The sequence below is a fragment of the Nuphar pumila genome, chromosome 4 (assembly GCF_984573655.1).
Source record: "Nuphar pumila chromosome 4, dmNupPumi1.hap1.1, whole genome shotgun sequence".
Lineage (NCBI taxonomy): Eukaryota > Viridiplantae > Streptophyta > Magnoliopsida > Nymphaeales > Nymphaeaceae > Nuphar > Nuphar pumila.
This window is the reverse complement of record NC_143252.1, coordinates 102,441,566-102,465,185: the sequence shown is the minus strand read 5'-3', so window position 1 is coordinate 102,465,185 and position 23,620 is coordinate 102,441,566.

The window sequence follows — 23,620 nt, the reverse complement described above, 5'->3', positions numbered from 1 at the left end:
TGAAATAACAATTGGACTTTGCATAAAATCAAAGCCTAAGTTAAACACTAATCAAAACAACATTAAATGTTCATGAAGTGACTAAATTATTCTAAATGCATATTAAGAATGAAAGCTACATGAAAAAAATAAAAATAAATAGAAATCAATAGGAGGTATGAGCTATTTTGATATTGCTCTCACAATGAGAGATCTGATCCATCGAATGGATGGATCTCTTCATTTACTTAGCCTACACACACAAAGTGTTTTTTTTTTGTATTTATATATATCCTTTTTATCATTCAAGGCCATAGAAGAGGCTTTCATGTTCTTTTGGATCCATTTTTTTTTGAGATGATTACATATCCTCATGTAATGGAGCTTGGGGTGCTCATATCAAGGAGCGGCAAGAGAGGAAAAATTGCATGACCATAAAAATCAATATTGGAAGATCTAATAGTCCAAAGGGATCTCACCTTGGATCAGCTGAAGAGTTGTACTGGGATGGCTAGATGAAGATGAGTTATGGCTTCGATCCTTGCTGTACCAAAGATGATGGTGGCTAGAGATGATTTGCTACACCAACGGATAGGCTGCAACTTTGATGGCACTGGTACCAAGGGAGGGGGCGAGCTGGAGGTAATGGTGGCGTTGGAGAGGTAGCAGCAACTGTTGAAGAGAAGGCTATGGCATCACCAAGGCTACAGGTAAGCACCGGTTGGGAGCTCCTTTTGTGGTGACTGCTGCAGTGAAAGAGTTGTTGGGGCTGTAGGTGTCGTCAATGTTGAACTGGCTAGAGGTGGAAATGGCAGCCACAGTGGGGGAGCTTGCAATAGTTGAAGGAAGTTGTAGTTGCTGCAGGCAAGAGGGGCTAATGGAGGAAGGTTTCTGCAGGCAAGAGAGCAGAGTTGCTAAGGCTGGGCATGTAATTATTGGAGAATAGAAAGTGAGGAGGAGGTCCTTATGGTGTGGGTTGGATCAAGGAGGGAAAGGAAGGAAGGTGGGAAAGGAAGAAGGAAAGAAAGGGAAGAAGAAGAAAGGAAAGAAGAAGGGGAAAAGGAAAGGAAAGAAAAGAAGAGGGAAGGAGAAGAGAAGAGAAGAAGAAAGTGGGAGAAGGCTGGTCGACCAAGGGGAGGAAGGAAGGAAAGAATAAAAAGAAAAAAAGAAAGGAAAGAAAGAAGAAGAAAGAAGAAGAAAAGAAGAAAGGAAAGAAAAAGAGGGAAAAGGAGAAAGGAAAGAAGGGAAAGGAAAGAAAGAGAAGATGAGGAGAGAGAGGGGGTCGACCCCCTTGTGGGGCCCACCTCTCTAAAAAAATAGAATAAAAAAATAAATAATAAACAAGAAGAAAATGAAAAGAGAGTAAAAGAAATATTTTTTTCTTTTCTTTTTCAATGAAAGAAAATAAAATTCAATGGTGGTGCCACCTTGGAGTGAGATCAGAGTGATTTTAAAATTCATTTTGAAGGTCAGAGGGGTAGAATGGTCTCTCAAAACGTTTTTGGATGAAATGAGCTATTTTTGGCATTTTTTTAAATGAACTTAGAATTTGAAGTTTTGTACCCCGTTGCGAAGCAAATCCAGTTTAGAATTTAAGAAATCAATTTTGAAAAGAATCCAGATTGTTTTCTCAGGAAAATATTTCCAAATTTAGAATCCTGATGGTAAAAATGTCAATTTTGAAAACCTAGGGTTTGAAATTGATTTTGAAAAGCTTTGAAACTCAAATCTGGATTGAAATTTTCAAAACTGAAGTTCTGGATCTCAAAAATGAAATGAAATATGATGAAATGTTATGAAATGATGAGTAATGATATGAAATATCATGCAAAATGCTAACCCTGGATGAAAGATTTTGCATATTAGACCCTGATTGACACTTGTACCAGTTTAGAAAGTTTTAAAATTGATAAAAATAGGCAAAATGGTTCAAGAAATGGTTTTGAGCTGGTTTGAACTGGGTTTGAGCTGGTTTGAACTGAATTGAGCTGGATTCTAGGGTTTCAGAACTCAAATGGACTGACAAGACACTTACTCAACTAAAGTCCTTGACTTAATTATCTAGAAAAACTATCATTTTTAGAGAAATGGTCACTGAAGTGGAGTGAGTTATGAGCCAGAATTGGTTTTGAGCTGGAACAAAGGTTAGTAATACTGAGATGAACTAAAAGTGGAACTCAAAGACTAGCTCAATTGACTGAACTTAGCTCAATTTCAGTTGAATGACCTGAAATGGGCTCTTAGACACTTGAAAGTGGTTTTGAACTAAAACTGAAGTACTTGAACTTCTAGTGAGCTCAAGCTAGACACAGAGGAATATGACAGACTGGGAATGACTAACTTGGAGACAATTGGTTTGGATTTGAGTGAGAAATGAGCTCATTTATGAAGAAATGATCTTATTTTGGCAGAAATGGTCAGAAATGAACAAGGTGAGCTCAAGTGAGCTAGAAACGACTGACATTCTAACTGTTTTGAGCTTGAGAATGAGCTTGGTTGACTCCGATTGACTGAGGGTTTAGGATGACCTAGGAGTAAAATGATAATTTTCCTAATAAAAGTGGGTAACTGGTGATTCTCCTAAGACATACTCGGGGTTAGACTCCTGTACTGACCTACCAGGGTTGACATCCACACGAAGGGGAGTGTCTGAGAATGAATGAGAAAAAATTGGGGTGTTTACAGATGCCCCGCTTTGCTACTAAGCTGGCTTAGGGCTGAGCTTAGTGGAAAAGAAAACACACCAAATTTGGGCTATAAAAATGCCCCAGTTAGAAGGATCTGACTGGTTATGAAGAGATTAGCCCTGATGAAAATGGTACGTATGGAATAGAGAATGACGAAGAAAGATTTACTTCAAAGAAGTGAAGCTCAGGTTTTGCCCTTAACCTGGATGGGACGGAAAATACCTCATGTAAAAACGAGGCTCAGGCTTGACCCTTAACCTGACCGGAAAATGAAATACCTCATCAGAATGAGGCTCAGGTTCAAACCCTTAACCTGATCGGAAACAAAATACCTCATCAAAATGAGGCTCAAGTTTAACCCCTTAACCTGATCAAAAAATAAAATACTCATCAAAATGAGGCTCGGGTTTAACCCCTTAACCTGATCGGGAAGTGAAATACCTCATAAAAGTGAGGCTCAGGTTTAAACCCTTAACCTGATCGGGGAACGAAATACCTCATCAGAATGAGGCTCAGGTTTAACCCCTTAACCTGATCGGGAAACGAAATACCTCATCAGAATGAGATTCAGGTTTAACCCCTTAACCTGATTGGGAAACGAAATACCTCATCAAAATAAGGCTCAGGTTTAAACCCTTAACCTGATCGGGGAACGAAATACCTCATCAGAATGAGGCTCAAGTTTAACCCCTTAACCTGGTCGAAAAATGAAATACCTCATCCGAATGAGGCTCCGGTTTAACCCCTTAACCTGATCGGGAAACAGAATACCTCATCAAAATGAGACTCAGGTTTAACCCCTTAACCTGATCGGAAAACGAAATACCTCATCAAAATGAGACTCAGGTTTAACCCCTTAACCTGACCGGGAAACAAAATACCTCATCAGAATGAGGCTCAGGTTTAACCCCTTAACCTGATCGGAAAACGAAATACCTCATCAAAATGAGGCTTAGGTTTAAACCTTTAACCTGATCGGGGAACGATGGAATCCTTGAAAGAAGATACCATGATGGAACATTTGGATTTTCGCATAATGAATCTGATAGAGGTTTTGCAAAAGAATGAAAATGGGGATCTCTAAAGCTTGAAAAGAGGTTGATTTTAGGCGCCTCATCGCTGAGACTAAATAACTTTTGAAATTGATGACCTTTTGCGAGAAAATGATTGGTGGCTTAACCTCGAGCCGAAATTGGATTGTCTATGGTGGGATAGTAGGGACACAGGGAAGTGTGTGAATCTAAGAGCCCAAGCGCTTAGATTATACCAAAAGAAGGAAATTAATCTTGAAAACTCCCATTATCAAGTCCTAAAAGGGATAACAAATGGTGTCAGGATGTGTCAAAAGCGGACAACAAGCTCTCACTTCATGTCAGGATAATTAGAAAATGTTGTCAAAATGTTGAAATTTGTTGTTGATTCAAAATGTTGAAATTTGTTGTTGATTCAAAATAATTGAAAATGATGCACATTGGTGCAAAAATATTCTCTCTTTTCTACCTGAAGTATTACCTCCAATTGGGCTTAACTCCGTAGAATCTAGATTCGAATTCAAATTGCTTGTAATTGACTTTCTTTTAATGAGGCTATCAATTTCCTTGATATGAACATAAAATGGAGTATTCTTGATATTGTGAAAGCAATTGGTGAAAGAATATTGATAATAAAATTTCACAGAATTAAAAAAGGTTCTTGATAGATTTGGCAGTTTGATATACTGGGATTTTCCTCATGATGATCTTTTTGCACTCTTTTTTTAGACAGAATTGGAGCTCTCTTGGGTTTTTGGGAAGAAGTTTATTGCACATTCTTCATTTTAGTGATGTCTTGACTTTTCTTTTTCTGGAAAGGGTACGTCACAAACTCCTTCAACTTGGAGATGCTTTGATCTTTCTTCTTCTTCTTTTTGAAGGGTACGTCACAAACTCCTTCAACTTGGAGATGTTTCGAGCCTTCTTTGTCTCATGAATTATATTGATGATATTCTCTCTTTGATTGGAAATCTCTTAATGATAGCACAAATCAAATATCTTTTAGGGTTTGTCGGGAGGTTCGTCGCATCCACCTTCAACTTGGAGATGATCTGAACTTTCCCTGGAAGGATCCATTACAAACTCCTTCATCTTGGAGATGATCCAAATATTCTTTGGCCCCGAGGGTCTAACTCATCCACCAGTCTTCAACTTGACGATGATTGAGAGATCTCGTTTATAGATATTTGATTGCAGCTTAAATAATTGAGGAGATATGGGAATTGAGTGGATTTTTTTTATCACTCAGGATATTTTTATTGCATTATTTTTCACAAGAATGGTCTTTAAAAATATGTCATTGACTACGATCAATATCAATCACTTACGACTTTGCAACAACATTGAATTTTCTTTGTTGGCCATGTCGAGGATTTCTTCTTCATCCTTTTGGTTAGCCAATAGAAAGATTTTGAATTATGAATCCTTTTTTGTGAAAGCTTTGCTCTTTCAGAAGTAATGTTGAAGGTATTCTGAGGTAAAGATTTTGTGCAATAAAGATTTTGAAATCAACAAGTATTTGACGACAAATTGGCAAAATATTCTCAAAATCCTGTGTGAAAGCGAGCATTTGAAGCATGACTAAATGCATCCATGACAAAAATTCTCCTCTCCTTTCCCTAAAAGAGAAGACTCAGAATGGGAAATAAAAAATACTCCTCTCTTCCCTGAAGAGGAGGTGTTTGCAAAATGAACTTTCGAAGAGAAATTAAGCTTTCGTCAAAACTCTCTAACATTAGGCTTCTCTTATGAAAAAGGGGTCGGTAATGGTGAGGTCGGTAAATTGGTCATGAAGGAAAAAGTCCATCACACTCTCCCTGAAAAGAGGGTCCTTCATGATAAAATGGCCTAGTATGAAAATTGAGGGGGCACAAAGAAAATGAGCCTCCGTCGAAGCTCTCCCTGAAATAAGGGTTCCTTGCATGAAATTGGAAATTGTTTTGCAAACGGTTCATAAAGACGTGAGTCTTTTTAAACTCTCTCTGAAAAGGGGCTAAGTAAACAAAAGGATAACATGCAAAAAGAACGAGCTCCCTCGAACTCTCCCTGTAATAAGGGTCCTTCGCAAGAGAAAATGAATGAGATTGATATTGGGTGACCAGAAGGTCGAAATTGGAAATTGGATGACCTAAAGGTCGAAATTAGAAATTGGAAATTGGAAAACGGAAATTGGAAATTAGAAATTAGAAATTGGGTGACCCGAAGGTCGAAATTGGAAATTGGATGACCTGAAATTGGAAATTGGGTGACCCGAAAGTCGAAATTGAGAATTGAATGACCTAAAGGTCAAAATTGGAAATTAAAAATTAGAAATTAGAAATTAGAAATTAGAAATTAGAAATTAGAAATTAGAAATTAGAAATTAGAAATTAGAAATTGGGTGACCTGAAGGTCGAAATTGGAAATTGGATGACCTGAAAGTCAAAATTGGAAATTGGAAATTGGAAATTGGGTGACCCGAAGGTCAAAATTGAGAATTGAATGACCTGAAGGTCAAAATTGGAAATTGGTATTGTGTTGGGTGTAGAATTGATATAAAGATTGAATTTGAAAGAATGACCAACACGCATATAGGAGTTGGTAAATTAACCAATACGAGGTTGAATTTGATGGAAGGACCAATGCTAAACTGAGGTTTGGAAGGACCAATTTTGAAAATTTGGATTTAGAAAGGACCAATGCTAAACCGGATTTATAAGGACCGATGCTAAACCAGATTTGGAAGGACCGATGCTAAACCGGATTTGGAAGAACCAATTTGAAAAATTGGATTTGAGAAGGACCAATGCTAAACCGGATTTGTAAGGACCGATGCTAAACCGGATTTGGAAGGACCAATTTGAAAAATTGGATTTGGGAAGGACCAGTGCTAAACTGGGTTTTGGCAGAAAGTTTCGAATCAGAATTCAAATCTTCAAGGAAAAACTAAATGAATTGGGTTTTGAAAGAAAATTTGAGTCAAAACTTGGATCTTCTAGACCAATTACTAAATTTGCTGGAAAGTTTGAGTAGAAGTTCAAACCTTTAAAGGAAAGCTAAGCGAATTGGATTTGGAAGAAAATTTGAGTCGGAACTCTAATTTTCTAGACCAATTCTAGACATTTGAATTAGATTTAGAAGAAAATTTGAGTCGAAACTCTAATTTTCTAGACCAATTCTAGACATTTGAATTAGATTTGGAAGAAAATTCGAGTTGAAACTCTAATTTTCTAGACCAATTCAGAAGGAAAAGAAATTTGGGTCGGAACTCGAATCCTGAAGGAAAATTAAACCGAATTAAGATTTTAAGGAAAGAAGATTTGAATCGAAACTCGAATCCCAAAGAAAAATTAAACCATTTAAAGTTTAAAGGGAAGAGAACTTGAGTCAGAACTCGAATTCCGCAGGAAAACTAGACCAGTGTGGGCCGGGTTTTGATTTGGTGGACTAGCTCGAAATCAGAATTTATTGACCGACGAGCTCGAAAGCAGGATTTGTTGACCGACCAAATCGAAAGCAGGATTTGATTGAAAGACTAATTTGATGGTTTGAGAAATGATTGACATTGACAAAGTTGTAACTCAAAGGCTTGAAAATGATTGTATTGGTAGGATTGTAACCCGAAGGCTTTGACAAGATTGGTCGACCCGGAGGTCTGCTTGTAGAAATTTTGCATTAGGCATGATATTAAACCATTATAGAGGACTGTGTTACTTCTATGAATGGTCTCAGGATTATCCTTTTATCCTGAATGGGAAGCTCAGGTTTATCCCTTAACTTGAAGGAGAAATAAATTTGATGCAAATGAATGCAGATGTATGCAAATATGAATGTAAAATGATATAAATGGGTGCACTTGCATGCAAAATGAGAAATTTTTTTATCATGCCTGCATACAAAATATTTGTAGATAAAAACAAAATTTCAAAAATGCCTCAGTGTAACTGGGAAAGGAGAATTTGACCATTATTGAAGAAAATTTGAGGAATTACAAAGAATATGATAGATTGAAAGTGTACTAGGATCGAGGCAACGAGCACTAGAGGGGGGTGAATAGTGCTTTTAAAAAATAATCCGCAGAATATTAAAGGATTTTGCAATTTGAAAAGCAATCACACAAAGAACACAAGATTTTATCCTCGTTCGGTCTATCCCGACCTACATCCAGTCCCCAAGCGAAACCCGCTTGAGATTTCCACTATTAACCTTGTTAACTACAAGATCACAAAGACCAAAATCGGTCCCATTTTCAGTAACAACCCTACTGAAAGCAAACAACTTCTTTAAACCAAGGAGTCATTCTTTTTACAGAAAATAAGTAACCACTTACAATACAACCTATGAGCCTTTCTTTTGAATGCAAATGAGATGCAATTGGCTTTTGAGGTTGTTGAAATACTCTACTCACGAATTCACTATCTCTCAAAGGGATTTGAGTGAAAAACTGAAGTGAAAATATCAAGTGAGTGAGAAAACAAATACTTGAATGAATAGGAGTGAAAAGCAAGAAGTAAATGATTCAAATCGATTGAATTCTTGTTATTTTGTGTGTAAAATGCACTCATATTTATAGTTGAAAGATTTCATACGTTGAGAGTATGAAAGGGTGTCAAAATAGTCCATTTTGAATGATCAAAATGTTTGAAAAATGAAAAGACACACCTTTTTGAAGTTTCAGGAAAACGGCAAAATTAGTCGACTGAAACAGTAGTTAGTCAACTAATAGTTAGTTATTAGTAGACTGACAGTTATCGTCGGTCGACTGATCTGTTAATCGAGCCGTTTGAAAATCTGAACTTTTGAAACTTAGTCGACTAGAGAAAAATTAGTCGACTGATAATATCAGCAGTAGGCTGAAAAACCTTTCAGTCGACTACTGCTAAAATCTTCTGAAAAACAAACATTTTGTCCGGTCGACTGATAAAAGCATTAGTCAACTACTGCTAAATTTTTCAGAAAACACATGTTCTGTTCAGTCGACTGATAAAACCATTAGTCTACTGCTGCTAATTTTCCAGAAAATAGACATTCTGTCCAGTCGACTGATAAAACCTTCGGTCGACTAATTTGACAAAAATGACTTTTTAGAAAATATGGCGCGAAAGGATTAGTCGACTGGTAAGTCTATTGGTCGACTAATAAACACGAAAATTTAAGAAAAGAGTTTTATAAAAAGATTTTCATGAGGGGTTCTTTTAGAAAAGTTTTTCTAAAGACTTTTAGGTAAAATGCAACCTAAATATGCACTCTAAGTAAGGCTCTTACAAGAATCTAAGACTTTTTAATGAATTAAACATTTGCACACTAGTCTTCAAAGATTCTTCATCGAATTCTTCAATTTCTTCATAGCCTTAGCTGAAATACAGTTGATTCCACTTGCTCATCATCAAAACCTTGTACTTGAAGTATCATGTATGGCTTCATTGTCGTAACAATCTCCCCCTTTTTGATGATGACAAACTTATTCAAAGATGAAGCATTTAGATGCATAGATGGAGATTTTACTCCCCCTATCAATATGCTGCAAAACATTAAAAGTTAGTACTTTCAAAGCACATATATCACATATTGATTGGTTTGCATTTTCATTCATCATTACTTCATGCATTTATAAATGCATTCATTCAAAGCTTACTTTTTCTCTTAATTTCACATTTCTCTTGCAAGATCTTCTTCGATTTCAATTTAATGCTATCTTTTATCTTTTTCTCCCCCTTTGTCAGAATCAAAAAGAGTAAGGGCAGAAATAGCATAAGCAAAATAGAGATACAAGTTTAAAATATTACAACCCATAAAGTATGAAAGTTTAGACAACAAAGATCAGAAAAGTGAGTTTAGCAAATCCTTGATTGAAGTAATCTCTTTCTGAATCGAAGATAGTTGTTGAGTCACATCTTCACGAAAAGTGTGTTGATGCAGCTCCAAAGCTTCCAGTCTCTGCATAATTTCATCATTGTCTTGACTTGTAGAAAATTTCTTTCTTTTTGCATGAGATGAAGGTGTCGCAGAAGATGGTGATGGTTCAGAAATTGATGGTTCAGTAGGATCAGATGGTTCAGTTTGATCAACATTTAAAGGAGGCAGATATTTAATTTTCATTCTTTTAAAAATTGTTTGATCAAAGAACTCTTTTTGCTCAATATATTTTTCATTTGTTAAAAGAACTTTGAAATGTCTGAAAATACGAGTTAGAAGACAACCATAAGGAAGAAATGGTTTTTGTTTCCACAAATTTGTAAAATACAAATTGGCCCAATTTACAGAAATATTTCCAAATAAAACATAAAGAGCTGCAGATAGATCAGTGGAATAATAATCAAAAGAACCAGTTTTAGGTAGAACATTGTGGGCAAGGATTCGTCCAGCAATGCGTGCACGAGTTTGAAGATTAGTATTTTTGAAAGGAGGGCAGTGAGGTGCACCTGGAAGAAGAATTTGTTCAAAAATTCTTTCATCATTTAGTTCAATAGTGTTGAAAAGAGTGTCTGAAGGTAAAATTTCTAGAATTTCTCCAAGCAGTTTAGAATCAAACTCGATTTCAACATCACGAACAAGAGAAGAAAGAACTCCAGTTTCATGATTAATTTGTAAATTCATGTAAAACAAGTGAATCAGAAAAGGGTAGTGAAGGGTATCTGCACAGGCATCAAAAAGATGTGAAATTTCAGGAAATAATTCTCTTATGTTGTAACAAGAAAACAGGTGAAACAGTACATTTCGGCTCGGTAGAATAGGTAGTGCAAAAATTGATCCAAAAGTATCATATAAGAGAGGATTTCAGAGTAATCTGAGTGAAAAAACATGTCTTGAAGAAAGTGTAGGAGGAGGAGAACCTAAATCTTTTGCAGATGCAGACTTCGTACGAGGCATGATTAAAAACAGATTTACCAAAAAAATGTCGGCTTCCAAATGACGTCCGACAAGGAGAAAATGTTGTCTGGCGTTCAGAAACGAAGGAAGATACGGTGGCTGACGACGAGTGTGAAGGCTGCCACAAGGGGATTCCGACAATGGCTGAAGATAGACCGTCACGGCAAGAGTGTTCCGGCGTGTTTTGAAGATGCGCCAGTTACTGGAAGAGGATTCCGGCATTTTAAGATCGCGGCTAGAAGATTCCATCGTCTCTTTGTCACGGCAAGAAAATCCCGGCGAAGATCGAACGACACTCCGAGGGTTTTTTTTCGGAAGAGAGAGAGGAAAGAGACCAAAAAGGGGTTTTCTTTTTAAGGGTTTCGTTCCTTTAAAATAAAAATGAAAAGATGTGAAAATGAAATGATGCCTATTAAAAAAATGGGTGTAAAAAAATTCAAGGGGTATCGGGTCCCTTCATTTAAAATTTAAAAAAAAAATTAGTCGACTAAAACTATATCGGTCGACTATTATAGTGCGATTTTGAGATATTGTTCAAAAATTAGCATTTTTATAAATCCAAAAATGAGCAAATACCTAGTTCTCTCCTAATTCTCATAAAATCTTCATTTTTAAGAAGTTTAGTGAAGATATCGGCATGTTGTTCTTTAGTGAAAATAAAATTTAACGAAATATCTCCTTTTAACACATGATCTCTTAAGAAATGATGTCTAACTTCAATATGCTTAGTTTTTGAGTGATGAACAGGATTTTTTGAAAGATTTATAGCACTAGTGTTATCACAATAAATAGTTGTTGTGGAGTAATTCAAACCAAAATCTTTTAAGGTCTGTTTCATCCATAGTACTTGTGAACATGCTAAACTAGCCGCTATATATTCTGCTTCAGTTGTTGAGAGTGACACTGAATTTTGATTTTTACTAAACCAAGAGACTAAAGAATTTCCTAAGAAATGACAAGTTCCACTAGTACTCTTGAGATCAAATTTACTTCCTGCAAAATCTGCATCACTATATAAACTAAATCAAAGGAAAATGATTTTGGGTAAAACAAATCGAAATCTGAAGTATCTTTCAAATAACGAAGAATTTGTTTTACGACAGTTAAATGAGATTTCTTTGGATTAGCTTGAAATCTTGCACACATACAAACACTAAACATAATATCAGGTCGACTAGCAGTTAAGTATAATAGAGATCCGATCATACCTCTGTAGAGCTTAGTATCTACACTTTTACCATTTTCATCTTTATCAAGAGAAGTAGTTGTACTCATAGGATTCCTTCTTGATTTCAATGAGTCCATCCCAAATCTCTTGAGAAGTTCTTTTGTATACTTAACCAGATTGATGAAGATTCCTTCTTCAGTTTGCTTTATTTGAAGTCCAAGGAAGTAGTTTAATTCGCCCGTCAAGCTCATTTCAAACTCTTCTTGCATAGCTTTAGCAAATTCTTTACAAAGAGAATCATTAGTAGAACCAAATATTATGTCATCAACATAAATTTGCAGAATAAGAATATCCGAATTAAGATTTTTAATAAATAAAGTGGAGTCTACCCGACCAATGGAAAAACCAGATTGTTCTAGAAAATTTCGTAGTCTTTCATACCCCGCTCTTGGTGCTTGTTTGATTCCATACAAAGCTCTTTTCAATTTGTAGACTTTTTCTGGATATTTCTCATTTTCAAAGCCTGGAGGTTGCTCTACATAAACTTCTTCATTGATGTGTCCATTTAAGAATGCACTCTTAACATCAATTTGATATAACTTGAAGTTCATGTAACTAGCAAAAGCAAGCATCATTCGAATTGACTCTAATCGAGCCACTGGTGCATAGGTTTCATCAAATCTATGCCTTCTTCTTGATTATAGCCTTGTGCTACTAGCCTTTCTTTGTTACGAATGACTTCACCATTTTCGTCTAGCTTATTTCGGAAGACCCATCTTGTTTCAATTACTGGATGATCCTTTGGTCTATCAACTAGATCCCAAACATCATTCCTAGTAAATTGGTTAAGTTCTTCAGACATGGCCAAAAGCCAAAATTCATCATCACAAGCCTCATTGATATTCTTTGGTTCTAATTTAGATATGAAAGCAACATTTGCAATATATTTTTCTAATTGCCTTCTAGTTTGGACACCACTCTTTATTTCACCAATAACTTGTTCATATGGATGATTAGGAATTTCTTTCCAAACCGGTTGAAGAGGAATATTTTCTTGAGAAGTGCTCTCTATCAAGGGTTCTTCTTGAAGTATTACTTCTTCTCCTTCGCTTAGAGGTATAATCTGCTCACAATTCTCATCAAATGCAACATGTAAAGATTCTTCAATACAAGATGTTCTTTTATTGAAAATACGATAAGCTTTACTTCTAGAAGAATATCCAAGAAATATTGATTCATCTGATTTTGAATCAAACTTATCAAGATTATCTTTGGTATTTAACAAGAAACATTTACTACCAAAAATTTTGAAATATGAGATCTTTGGTATACGATCATAATACAATTCAAAACATGTTTTATGTAAAATTGGTCGAATAAGAACACGGTTCAAAATATAACATGTTGTATTTATTGCTTCAGCCCAAAAGTATTTTGGTAAATTTTTATCTTGAAGCATGGTTCTAGCACATTCTTGCAAAGTTCTATTCTTTCTTTCAACAACTCCATTTTGTAGAGCCGCTCTAGGAAAAGCAAAGTTGTGAGATATACCATGTAAATCACAAAACTTTAGAAAAGATTTATTTTCAAATTCACCACCATGATCACTACGGATTTTAATTATAGATGTAGATTTTTCATTTGTAATTCTTTTACAAAGTTTAGAAAATTCCGAAAAAAGCATCATTTTTGCTTTTTAAAAAAATCACCCATGTAAACCGAGAATAATCATCTACTATAACAAAAGCATACTTGCTACCATTCAAACTTTGAATTCTAGATGGTTTAAATAGATCTAAATGTAAAAGTTCAAGAGGACGTTTTGTTGAAACTATATCTTTTGCTTTAAAAGAACTCTTGATTTGTTTACCCCTTTGGCAAGCATCACATAAGTGATCTTTCTTATATGGTATTCTAGGTAGGCCTCTTACAAGATCATTCTTGGATAACTTTGAAATAATTTTAAAGTTAACATGTCCAAGTCTCTTGTGCCATAACCATTGAATTTCATTTCAAACAATAAGACATTTTTCATTAAAAGTGGGTAATTCATCTAGATATAGTTCATACACATTGTTCCTTCTTTTACCTTTAAAAATGATCTTTTTAGATTGAAAATCAAAAATTAAGCATAAATCATTTTCAAAAGAAACATGAAAACCTTTATCACATAATTGACTAATAGATAATAAATTATGCATTAAACCATCTACTAAAAGAACATTTTCTATCAAGGGAAATTTTGGATTACCAATATTACCAATACCTATTACTTTTCCCTTGTTATTGTCACCAAAGGTGATGGTTCCTCCATCCTTATTTTGGAGGGTGGAAAATAACTCCGGCCTTCCAGTCATATGTTTGGAACAACCACTGTCCAATATCCATTTGCTCCTTATGTTGTATACCTACAACAAAATTAGAAAACAGAGCATTTGACCCCTTTCTATTTTTGGGTCCATGAGAGTTAGTCTTAGGAACCCATATCCATTTGGATTTTGGTTTCCTTTGATAATAAATATTCTTTCTATAAAAGAATTTATCATGTCTAGAATAATCATGTTTAGACTTATATGCATTATAGTTTTCATGATTAGATGCATTTCTATTAGAACTAGAAAGTTTAGTTCTATGAACAAATGGTTGAGAATAATGTCTTTGATTTTTCACCACATAGTTTGGTCTATTTTGAGTATCAAAAAAGCTATATCCCAATCCGATTTTATTAACCGAGCATCTTTGAGAACCAAGAAGTTTTTCTAGATTCTCTTGGCCATTTGTGAATTTGGTCACTATAGAAAGAAGATCATTTGATTTTTCTTTTAGACTAGATATTTCTTTTTGTAAGAGATTGGTTCTAACTCCAATTTCTTTTATCTCAAATGCTTGGCAAAAGTTTTCCTTCTTGAGATCTTCTATCTCTTGAAGTAACACTTTATTTTGAGAGTCAAGAGTTAAATTTTCAGTTTTTAACTCTTTATTTTTAGAACTTAGACTCTTAAATTTATCATATAAATCATTGAATGCTTCTAACAAGTCAACATAGTCAATTTGACTTAGAAAATCTTCTTGTGCTACAAAGCACATGTTGGCGACTTCTTCATTTGATTCTTCATCGGAAAAGGAGTCACTATCATCCCAACATGCTTGAAATGCCATTTTTTTCTTGAATTGGTCCTTGGGCTTGATTTTGAGAAGAGGACAATCTTTCTCGATATGTCCTGCCTTTTTACAGTTAAAGCACTTGACTTCATTGGGATTGGAAGAATCTGCTTTCTTTACCGTTCTTTGAAATCTTCCCTTTTTGATGAATCTTCTGAATTGCCTTGTGATGAGGGCAATATCTCCATCTTCATCTTCTTCTGAATTTTCTGAGTCAGAAGTAGCCTTAAAAGTAAGAGATTTCTTCTTGGGCTCTTCTTCTTATCTGTCTTGAAGTTGGACTTCATATGTCATAAGGTTACCAACCAAATCTTCAAGAGTGAGAGTGTTAAGATCATTTGCTTCTTCAATAGGAGTGGTTTTTCTCTCCCATTCAGGAGTTAAACACCTTAGAATCTTTCTGACTAAATCCACTTGTGAACATTCTTTTCCAAGGGATTTCAAAGTGTTAGTTATATCGGTCATTCTAGTTATCATGTCCGATATAAATTCATTTTTCTTCATTTTAAACAATTCAAATTTATGAACTAGAGAAGCAATTTTAGATTCCTTTACCTTTGACGTACTTTCGTGAGTCACGAGAAGAGTATGCCAGATTTCATTTGCTGTAGAGCATTGGGAGATGTGATTGAACTCTATCTTGTCAACGACACAATATAATGCATTCATTGCCATGGCATTAAGTGAAGCAGTCTTCTTTTCTTCATCGGTCAATCGGCTGAAATCAGTTGATGGAGTTTGGTACTTATCTGAAACAACTCTCCAAATATCGAGATCCATGGATTGCAAGAATATTGTCATTCTCACTTTCCAGTATCCATAGTTTGTTCCGTCAAAGAGAGGAGGACGAACAGAGGAGCATCCTTCTTTGTGTTGAGATGTTGTAGTTGCCATACTAGATGATGATCAAATTAGAATAAAAGCAAACCTGCTTTGATACCAAATGAAAGTGTACTAGGATCGAGGCAACGAGCACTAAAGGGGGGTGAATAGTGCTTTTAAAAAATAATTGGTGGAATATTAAAGGATTTTGCAATTTGAAAAGCAATCACACAAAGAACACAAAATTTTATCCTGGTTCGGTCTATCCCGACCTACATCCAATCCCCAAGCAAAACCCGCTTGAGATTTCTACTATCAACCTTGTTAACTACAAGATCACACAGACCAAAACCGGTCCCACTTTCAATAACAACCCTACTGAAAGCAAACAACTCCTTTAAACCAAGGAGTCCTTCTTTTTACAGAAAATAAGTAACCACTTACAATACAACCTATGAGCCTTTCTTTTGAATGCAAATGAGATGCAATTGGCATTTAAGGTTGTTGAAATACTCTACTCACGAATTCACTATCTCTCAAAGGGATTTGAGTGAAAAACTGAAGTGAAAATATCAAGTGAGTGAGAAAACAAATACTTGAATGAATAGGAGTGAAAAGCAAGAAGTAAATGATTCAAATCGATTGAATTCTTGTTATTTTGAGTGTAAAATGCACTCATATTTATAGTTGAAAGATTCCATACGTTGAGAGTATGAAAGGGTGTCAAAACAGTCCATTTTGAACGATCAAAACGTTTGAAAAATGAAAAGACATGCCTTTTTGAAGTTTCAGGAAAACGGCAAAATTAGTCGACTGAAACAGTAGTTAGTCGACTAATAGTTAGTTATTAGTAGACTGACAGTTATCGTCGGTCGACTGATCTGTTAATCGAGCCGTTTGAAAATCTGAACTTTTGAAACTTAGTCGACTAGAGAAAAATTAGTCGACTGATAATATCAGCAGTAGGCTGAAAAACCTTTCAGTCGACTACTGCTAAAATCTTCTGAAAAACAAACATTTTGTCCGGTCGACTGATAAAAGCATTAGTCAACTACTGCTAAATTTTTCAGAAAACACATGTTCTGTTCAGTCGACTGATAAAACCATTAGTCTACTGCTGCTAATTTTCCAGAAAATAGACATTCTGTCCAGTCGACTGATAAAACCTTCGGTCGACTAATTTGACAAAAATGACTTTTTAGAAAATATGGCGCGAAAGGATTAGTCGACTGGTAAGTCTATTGGTCGACTAATAAACACGAAAATTTAAGAAAAGAGTTTTATAAAAAGATTTTCATGAGGGGTTCTTTTAGAAAAGTTTTTCTAAAGACTTTTAGGTAAAATGCAACCTAAATATGCACTCTAAGTAAGGCTCTTACAAGAATCTAAGACTTTTTAATGAATTAAACATTTGCACACTAGTCTTCAAAGATTCTTCATCGAATTCTTCAATTTCTTCATAGCCTTAGCTGAAATACAGTTGATTCCACTTGCTCATCATCAAAACCTTGTACTTGAAGTATCATGTATGGCTTCATTGTCGTAACATAGATGATTTAAGTATAGAATTTTTTTAAATGTCAAAAATTAATGGGATCTGGCAGTTCCACTCCGTCGGCATTGATGAGCCGATATGAATTGCGAGGTAATGTCTCCTTGACAACATAGGGACCTTTCCAATTTAGCAACCATTTGCCACCTGGACGGTGCTTGAGGTAAGTCATTGATCTGATCACTAGATCATTGACTCAGAATCTCCTTTCAATGACAGATTTTGCATATTGTCTGGCTATCCTTTGACGATATGATTGAGCGTGCTCCGTTGCTTTAAGTCTTTTCTCATCAAGTAAATCAAGTTGTACCAGTTGCTGATATTGATCAATGGGTAACTCCAGAAGTGATGCGAACTTCAGAGCGAGCTTCTGAACATATAGAGGCAGTACTACCTTGGTTCTATAGACAATTTCTGATGGAGTAGCATTGGTCGGAGTGTGAATGGTGGTTCGATATGCCCACAATGCATCATGAATCTTTTCATGCCAGTCACGACCTGTTTCCACAGTTTGCTCTAGGATTCGAATCAGAATTTTATTGGTGGCCTCTGCCTGACCATTCCCTTGAGGATAATATGGAGCTGAGAAATGATGCTGAATTCTGAACTTTGAGCAGAATGTCTTTATTCTCTTATTCTTGAAATGACTGCCATTGTCTGACACGATATTGTGCAGTATGCCGAAACGACAAAGGATATTCTTGTGGATGAATGAGACCACGTGTCGACCCTCTACTGTGCGTAGAGTGACAACTTCCACTCATTTGGTGAAGTATTCTGTTGCAGCAAGAAAATACTTGTGATCATTCGAAGCAGAAGGAGTGATAGGGCTCACAACATCAAAGCCCCACATAGAAAATGGTCATGGAGAGACGACAGATTGCAAATATGTTGTTGGCGCATGAATAAAAAGTGCATGCATATGGCATTGAACACACTTCTCCACAAAATGGTAGCAGTCTTGCTGCATAGTTTTTCAATAATACCCTGCTCAGATGATTTGCTTCACAAGAGTTTGGTAGCCGACATGACCACTGCAAATGCCTTCGTGTGCCTCTCGCACAACTTCTTGGCTACAACTTTGCCTAAGCATCTGAAATATTCAGAACTGAATCCGCAAAGATAGAGAACATTGGCAAGAATAAAATATCGGGCAGACATGCGCTGAATTGCTCGTTGCTCTTTCTTTGAGAGTTCTGGAGAAAATTTGTCAGTTTCTATGAAATTCTTGACATCATGATACCAGGGTTTCTTCTTTTGCTCAGCCTGGTTTATCTGTTCTGCTGGTATGAAGGCAGATTGGTCAAGTCTGCCAATTTCAAAAGAGCGACATGATTCTCTACTCTTGAAAGACATAATGGAGCCCAAATTGGCTAAACTGTCAACTACTTGATTGAAATCTCTCTTGATATGGAAAAGTTGAAATTCTTCAAAATTATGGACAAGAGCTGAAATGATCTTCTGATAGAGAAGTAATTTTTTATCCTTCACTTGTCATTCGGCCAGGACTTGATTGACGATGAGCAAAGAGTCGCCATAGGCATGCACTCTCCTGACATTGAATTCTTATAGAATTTTCAGACCTTGAATCAGAGCTTCATACTCGACCATGTTATGAGTGCATTAGAAATCCAGTTTGAGAGAAAAGGGGATCATCTCCTTCTCAGGTGTGATTAGCAAGATTCTAATTTTGATGCCTGCCATATTCTTGGAACCATCAAAGAATAAATTCTAAACTGGAGATTGTTGAATATTGCATATCCGCTCATCGGGGAAATCATCTTCGACTTTCACGTCTTTTGCTAGAGAAAAATTTGTCAGTTAATCTGTAATTGCTTGGTTTTTGATAGATTGTTGAGAGACATATTCTAAATCGTATTGCATCAGTAGGACATGCCACTTGGTGATTCGTTCGCTGAGAAAAGGTTGTTCTAAAATATACTTGAGAGGATTTAGCTTTGATAAAATCTTGACTTCAGATGCCAATAGGTAGTGTCACAACTTCTGACACATCCAGACCAGAGCCAGGCATGTCTTCTCTATTTGAGAGTATTTTTTTCATAATCAATGAAGGTCTTGCTCACATAATAGATAGCGTGCTCTATCAGACTGCCTTCTTCATATTACGCCAAGAATCTACCGCAAGCAGCTTGATTAACTAAGACATATAATAAGAGGGGTTTCCCCAATTCTAGCGGCTTTAGGATAGGAGGATTGAGAAGATACTTTTTGATGCGTTCTAATGATTGCTGACACTCTGGTCCCCATTCGAACTACACTCCTTTTTTGAGCAAGTGATTGAAAGGCTTTTAAGCAAGTGATTGAAAGGCTCACATCTCATGACCAAATTGGATATGAATCGTTGGATCGACTGCATACATCCCTTGAAGGCTACGCAATTCTTTGAGATTTGTTGGAGGCGGCATATCAATGATGGCCTTTGCCTTAGCGGGATCCACTTCTATCTCCTTCTTGCTGACCAAAAAGCCTAACAACTTTCCAGACTCAACTTCGAAGACATATTTTTTAGGGTTGAGTCTTAACTTGTAAAGAATGAGCCGCTTGAAAACTTGATCGAGGGCTTCGATATGGTCTTTTTCTTCTTTAGAATTCACCAGAATGTCATCAACATATGCATCCATGATTTTGTGCATCTGATCATGGAAAATGACGGTCATCGCACGCTGATAAGTTGCTTCAGCATTCTTGAGCCCAAATGGCATGACTGTATAACAGAAAGTGCCCCAAAGAGTAGTGAAGGATGTTTTGGATTGGTGGCGAGCGACCAATTCAATCTAATTGTATCCAGAATATTCATCCATAAAAGAGAACATGGCATGCTCTGTCGTGCTGTCGATCAAAAGATTAATATTAGGAAGTGGATAGTCATCCTTGGGAGTCACTTTGTTGAGATCTCTGAAGTCGATGCAAATTCAAACTTTGTCAATCTTTTTTGGAACAACGACAATATTTGCTAACCAATCTGGATAGTCAATAGTCCGAATGAATCCTGCTTTGAGTAGGTCTTCCAGACCTTCCTTAACTTGTTGCTCCACCCGGGGATCAATCTTTCTCAACTTTTGCTTAACTGGCTTGACATCCGGTTTCAGAATGAGGCGATGCTCAACCAATTTGGTATCCAGACCCGGCATGTCTTCATAAGTCCATGCAAACACTTCTTTATGCTGCTTGAGAAAATTGGTAAACCTTTCTTTCTCTTCCGGACTCAAGCTGGTGCCGATCTTGAGAACTTTAGGATTATCTTCTGATCCGATATTGATGTCCTTAGTCGGATCTTGAACTAAGGATGATGGCTCGTCTTGTTTCTGAATTGATGCAAACTCAGGTAATTCTGGGAGAGTTGGATCAAACTCTATGGATTCTTCTGTCTGCCTTGTAGCTTGACTGCATTCTGCTCTTGCCTTAACTCGACAGATCATTGTCGGCTTTGGAGAAGCGTTTGGATTGAGGACGAGCTTCTTGATTGATTGGGAAGACATTTTGAAAATTGTAGAATAAATTTTATTTAGGGAAATCGCCCATCATAAAAAAATTGTTTTTGCTAAAATAATTGAAAAAATAAGAAAGTAAAGTGATGACAAATTTGCGAAGATTTGATAAGAAGACAAATGGCATCCAGATAGATGAAGAAAACTTGCAACTTTATTGAAAAATTGAATTGATTAGATGACAATGATTGAAATGAAACGGGATATCATCCCAGTGCAAAAACAAAAAAATAGAAATGAAAAGACAGCATATGCTCTCAATGCGCTCCTTTGACGAAAACAATGCTCTTTTAAGATCTTTTGCCCGTGAAACCCAATCCTGCTCCGCGAGGATGATGCTTAGGGATTACTGGCTCTAAACGACCATCTTCGTTCTTGCCCAAGCCCCTGAAGGGCTGGTAACCATGCTTCAATAATAGATCAAACCCCTTCTTGACTTTCATAATTAATGGAAATAGGGGATGATCCTTGACAGTGCTATAGTCTAGTCGACCTCCAAACTTGAAGAATTGTGGTCTTTTCCATTGAGTCATTGCTACAGTATGCTTCAATGATTCTGTTATCTGTAGTATGCCCAGACTTTCCCCAAGGTTGACTTCATCAATTTCCCTAATGCTAGGGATGTTGGCAGTGAAAGTGGGTCTGGAAATCATGGGTTGTGAAAGCCTTTGTTCTAGATCTTCTCCCAAAATTGTTGTGATCATACCCACTTTTGACCACTTAACGCACTGATGAAGAGTGGAAGGTACTACATTTGCATTATGGATCCATGTTTGACCCAACAATAGATTGTATGAAGGTGGCACATTAACCACATGAAAGAGAACTGAATGGACTGAATAATCAATGAAGACCTCCAGGAAGATCTTTCCTTTTGCTGTCTCACCATGATTATCGAACCCATAAATGGTGATTGGGTCTGAGATGTATTTCTCTTCTTTGATGCCCAAAGTTTTAGCTATCATTTTTTAGCATATATTGAGGCTACTGCCTCCATCTATCAGCACATTAAGAACCATCATTATTTTGGTTTGAATCACAACATACAGAGCATTGTTGTGAAATGCATGAGGCTTCGGGAGATCCTCATCTGAAAAAGTGATCGGAGCATTAGTCATGGCCTGGTTGACGATCTGGGTCATATCTTCAAGAGTAATACTTGGCTTCACTTTAATCTTTCGTAATAAGTCATCCAGCACTTGTTGATGCTTGGATGAAGCATGTGCTAAGTCCAGAATCGAGACATTAGATAGGGCAGTTATTAGCTTTGGTGCAGATGTCTCGCCTTTCTCTGGAATGGAATTGATGAAGCATTTTGGAAATCCTGGAATTCTTCTGGCAACCTCAGGGGATGCCTTAGCAGGCTTGGCCGATACATTCATCTTACAAAAGGCTGAAATAAGGTCTATCTTTTGAGTTTTAGACTGAGCCTGATGCAGTACGAGAACCTGATGTTGAACTCGGATATCTTTGTCAGAGCATGGTCGGATGTGATCTTGCGGTTGAAATGGTTGCTTAAAGATAACTACCGCAGAATGCTGACGAAATGGTTGTTTTATGATATTCATTTTTTCATCTTTGGCACCCTCCATCAAAATATTTTTTTCAATAAGGTCTTGGACAATGTTCTTAAAAACAAAGCAGTTCTCAGTGTTGTGCCCCATTGTTCTGTGGAACTTGCAAAATTGATCCTTGAATTTTTCTATGGGTACAAAGGGATCGGCTAGCTTGGGCAGCTTGACCATCTCTTTGGTCAACATGTACTCCAGCACAGTCTCGAGTGATTGGTCCAGAGGAGTAAACTTTCTGTCATAGCTCCACTCTTTATGTTTCACCTTCTCACAGGATTTCGGTCCCTGCTCTAGCTGAAGTGGCTTACTGTATTGAGGAGCCAACTTGCCTTTCTGATCATTCTTATGAGGATTTGAACCTCCTGCACCATAACATAAGTCTTTGTTCTGCCCCTTGCGATGATTTCAGTTGTTGTTAATAGAATGGGTGAAATGAGCTTTCTTCTTCTACTCATTTTGACTGCTGCCCTTGGTGAAAGTGAAGCCCTTATAGACTCCATTCTTCATGCTCAATTCGAGCCATTCGACTCTCTTTGTCAATTCGATAAATGTTCTTGATGGTGCAATAGAAATCAAACCTCTCAGAGGCTGCAAAAAGTTGCTTAGGATTAATGACAAAGTGTGTCCCTCTGATATGGGATCCCTCATCTTATTGCAAGTTGACCTCCATCAGTGAATAAAGTCTCTGACCTTCTCATTTTCTTTCTGCTTGAGGTCGCAGAGATGACTGAGGGTTAGAAGTGCCTCAGCATTAAACATAAATTGCTTGATGAACAGATTCATCACTTTGTCAAATTCTTTTAATTCAATCAGATTCACATGATCTGAATACCACTTAGTTGTTGTTCCCTCCATACTGCGAGGAAAACAAAGGAAAAGAGCCTGATTGTCCTGCTTGAATTTTGCACATTCGACGAAAAACATGGCCAGATGTGCCTTTGGGTCACCAGAACCATCAAATTTGATAAACTTTCTGAGGAGATTGTCCATACTGTCATCCCCATCCAAACCATCATAGAAGTCTTCGCTCGTGAAGACTTTCTTGCCCTTGTCGCAGGCCTGCAGATCTTTAACAATTTTAACCACATCTCTGAGTTGTGGTTGGTCAGAATCATTGACAGACTGATCTTTGAACTTGTGGGCCGACCCCTACTCCTGGGTTGACTTGCAAAATACCTGATAGGTCTCAACCTCTTCATCGGTATCATCCACTGATTCTGATTCATCAGATATATCCTCATGTTGGATACTCTTCTTGGACACCTTCACCTGCTTTTTCAGTTTTCGGCC